This window comes from Capricornis sumatraensis, chromosome 7 (assembly GCF_032405125.1).
Source record: "Capricornis sumatraensis isolate serow.1 chromosome 7, serow.2, whole genome shotgun sequence".
NCBI lineage: Eukaryota > Metazoa > Chordata > Mammalia > Artiodactyla > Bovidae > Capricornis > Capricornis sumatraensis.
The window spans coordinates 66,481,335-66,485,700 of record NC_091075.1 but is presented as its reverse complement, the minus strand read 5'-3'; the positions used below and the strand labels follow the sequence as shown (position 1 = coordinate 66,485,700).

At 35.3% G+C, this 4,366-nt stretch overlaps 1 non-coding gene across 1 annotated transcript; it reads left to right on the top strand.

The window, feature by feature from the left end:
- The first annotated feature begins 252 nt into the window (after nucleotides 1-252).
- Nucleotides 253-325, top strand: TRNAW-CCA (transfer RNA tryptophan (anticodon CCA)). Its single transcript has one exon. It is a non-coding gene; the product is annotated as a tRNA-Trp (tRNA).
- The last annotated feature ends 4,041 nt before the right edge of the window (nucleotides 326-4,366 follow it).

Sequence of the window (4,366 nt, the reverse complement as noted above, 5' to 3'; positions counted from 1 at the left end):
TATGTACTTAACTATATAAAAACTACAATTACAAAATGATAAATAGCAGTTGTATTAGCCAGGGTTCTCCAGAGAAATAGAACCAATAGGATATGTAAACATATATTAAAACGATTTATTTTAACTGTAGGAATTCTGCAAGTCTGCAATCTTTAGGGGATGCCAGCAGTTTAGAAACTCAGGCAGGGTTTTTATTTTACAGTCTTGTAAAATTCATTTGTTTTTTGGGAAATCTATCTTTGCTCTTGGGCTTCCCTGGTGGCTCAGAGGTTAAAGCGTCTGCCTCCAATGCAGGAGACCCAGGTTCGATCCCTGGGTCAGGAAGATCCCCTGGAGAAGGAAATGGTAACCCACTCCAGTATTCTTGCCTGGAGAATCCCATGGACAGAGAAGCCTGGTAAGCTACAGTCCATGGGGTCACAAAGAATCCGACACGACCGACTGACTTCACTCACTCATCTTTGCTCTTAAGACCTTCAAGTGATTGGATGAGGCCCATTCAGATTATCAAGGGTATTCTCCTTAAAGTTTACCAATTCTATACTATACCAAATAACCTGACAGCAACATCTAGACTAGTGTCTAGTTTGACCAAACAACTGAGCACCATAGCCTAGCTGCTGCTGCTGCTGCTAAGTCGCTTCAGTCGTGTACAACTCTGTGCGACCCCAGAGACCATAACTTACCCATAACCATCATGGCAATTCAAGGTAATACACACTCCAAGTAAGTATTTCAGAGATATAGTATTTGATATTGCATCTCTTCATTGAATTTTCATCATATACAAATCCTCTCATCCTGCAGGATGACAAAAGAAGGCCTGAAAAGTGATGAACCTTGTGTCACAATGAGAAAGAATTAGTACCAACTAGAGAACCACTGAGCAGAGGACTCTGCCATTTAAGCAGCAAGTGCAAAATAGCTTCATTATTTCTACTGAAGTCTTCCTCATGGCATGGCAAAGACAATAACTGAGCAAATGACAACAATATTGTCTTTTGATGTATGGCAAAACCAATACAATATTGTAAAGTAATTAACCTCCAATTAAAATAAATAAATTTATATTTTAAAAAAAGTAGGCATCCTGTCTTTTAGAAATGGAAGGAAGATACAGGAAATAGATTCAAGAGAAAGAAAAGCTGCCTTCAACACTAGATACTGGCCTAATATCAATAGTATTAGCTGGACCTTGATGTTGCTAGAAAGTTACCTGGTACAGCTAGGTCTTGGTGTTCTTCTAGGAACATAAATAATTTTACAGATCAACAACAGACAAGGGCCCTGTGGTTGTGATGGACCAAGATATAAAGATCAACCTCTATACACGTCTAAATGTGAACATTGGCTAAACCACAAAAATAACCCAATACCCCCCTACCCTGGCTCATGAGTAACTGCTGCTTCTTTATGAATTGTAGCTTTAATCTTGCTCTTTTATTCGCTCCTTCTAGATAGGATCTCTTAAAATATTGAATCATGGAACTACCCATACTTCATGATAGCATCTAATCCAAAGCAAAGTCTAGCTTCTTTAAACTCTTCCCTAAACTATCGACCATGAGCCCAAATTCTACAATAAATTCTAATAACCTGTTACTGAGATGATACCCAGTACCCCATGGCATAGTATCTCTTCTTACAAGAGCAATAAACTCAATTATTCGACTACACATGCATGATCATGGACAAATACAAGCAAGCAAAAAGGAGACCAAGAAATACATGGATTAAAAATATGGCCTCTGGTAATGAAGAAGAATAACCATAACACTCATTCTACCAAATCAGTTGTCAACTTAATGTATGACTATAGTAACTCACAATATATAGAACCTTTACAAAAATATTTAAAGTATACTTAAGTATAAAACTAACTACTTTTTCACCTGCAAAATGTCAATGAAATCATTTTGGGATTAACTTCATGAGAAAGTTTATACCATACAGGGGAACAAATCAAGTCATTTTGGCATAAAGGTTCATAGATAGAATATCTGCTTGTCATGAAATTACTAGAGTAGAAATTCTCTCAATATACCCATTTAGAAATCATTTTTCCTAATGAAGCTACCCAATTTGAGAATTTTGATACTATAAGCATCCATCTAAATATTTATTCCTGGCTATCCATCATCATTGATAATGCATCTATTTTGAGTGTAAAAGTTACTTCTAAAACATCTACTGTATTCTAAATGCATATCTGTACTACATTCATGACACTATACCAAGAGGAAAACTGAGCTCTGTTAATTTTTATAATACTTGAACTATTAATATTTCCATACAAAATGTAAGCTGTCATGCATGAATGGAGGTTAGACACAAACTGGTGTGTACTTGTCTGTATATGCCATCACAAGACTGACTTCTCTGCAGCATTTTCTTGTTTGAGATCACCCAGCTGCCTTGAATCCTCAGGCTCTACTCTGGGAAGAATAAAGGCACTGGATGAGGAACTCTAGCCTGATAGGTGGTGTAGAGATTTTGTAAATGTACTCAGAAGACTCAGCCTCAAATAGTTCAATTTTAATGATGGCTCATCATATCATTTGAAAAGATGAAGGAAACAAGGGCAGAGTCCTGGTCATGATTCTGTGAGTCGGTTCAGAGTCATAGGATCAGATGGAGAAACACCAGGAAACCAAGAGCAACCTTCAGTGGCAGTGGCATTCACCCTCAGGGAAAGTTCTTCCTCATGAGAGAGTCTGGGTGAAGAATGAGTTTGTGTAAAACAGTGCTGAATATTTCAGTCGGCTTTCTCCATAAGCATGCCTGGTGTATTAAAACTGTACATAGTAATTTAGGTTCAAACAACATCTGAAAAGCAGTAATGCTGAGAAATTATGTAAAAATAATGAATGCGCAAAACTTCCCAGCATGTTATCCTTATTCAAAAAGATTTGAGCAAAAGATAAACCCTACAAATTTACGAACACAGTTTCATCTTTTAGCTAGAGTTCAATCCTAAATAGACTGTGGAAATTTGCAAGGGAAGAAAATATTTGAGTATAAAAAATATAGGAAACTTTAAAATCACAGAATAACTCTTACTGAATATCAGAAAGTTCCTGTTAAGAGAATCAATAAACATGCAGTATAACATCCCAGGTTACAAGTCAGTCTCAAAACAGGAGAACTCCTTCTACAGAGAAACTCTGTGCATGTGATCAATGGTGCATATTGATTTTCTTCTGGTGTTATTTTCACTTGCTTTTCCTATCCTCTTTTTTGTGGGGGAGAGTCTTCATACCCACTCAGTGGCTTTTTTTCTTTGTATTTATCAACCTTTTATTTTGTCAAGGAAAGATATTACAAAAAGACACTATAACATCTTTTGTACAAGAAAGACCATTATGGTATCAAAAAAAGAAGGGTATAATCTCAGAATAAAGAACAGTTTCAAGTTAAGACATCATCATTGTCCTTATATTTCTTCTTTTGTCTGTCCTAAGTCACAAAACCTTTACCCTGGATTGGTTACTAGATGAGATGATCTCTCAGGTGTGTTTTGGATTCTACAATCTTATTCAAATTCTATTATATATATATACACACACACACACATATTTCTAAATGTAAATACGTTTTATATAATAGTATCCTTTAAATTTTAAATTTTCTATCTCTTACAACTGGATTATTGATATTTTCAAACATCAGGCTCCCTCCTCCCTATTTTATTAATTGAAATTCTTATGGATATTCAAATGCAGTTGTAATACAGTTCACATTTAGTTATAAAAATATACAAATCCTATGTTTACTTTTCCCATGTATTTCCCTGAATTATAACAACATTTTGCAAAATATAAAAATATTGAATGGATATAATCCGCACAATTTATTCTGATTTCCCTAGTTTTCCCTGCACTCACTTGTACATGTTAACATGTATGTGCATAGAGGAGGGAGCAGTGTGTAGTTCTATACATCACAATTGTATGTTCCTGTATCTACCACCCATAGTCAAGAACTGAAACAGTTCCATCACTACAAGAATCGCTTGAGTTGACTTTTTATAACCATATCTATCTCCCTATCACACTCCCTAACTTCAGCCCTGATCCCTAACCCCTAACAGTTTTCATCTCAAAATGTTATATAAATGGAGTACAGAATTTAACGTTTGGGGTTGATACATTTCACCTAGAATATTCCCTAAGTCACCCAAGTTTCTTTATCAGTTTGTTCCTTTTTATTGTTGAATAGTATTCCATAATATGAATATGTCATAGATTGTTCTCCATTCTTCCACTGAAGAACATCTGGATTGATACCATATTCTAGCTATTAAAAATAAAACTTTTTTGAATATTTGTGCAAAAAAATAACAGAAGCATAAATGAAGCCTTTAGTG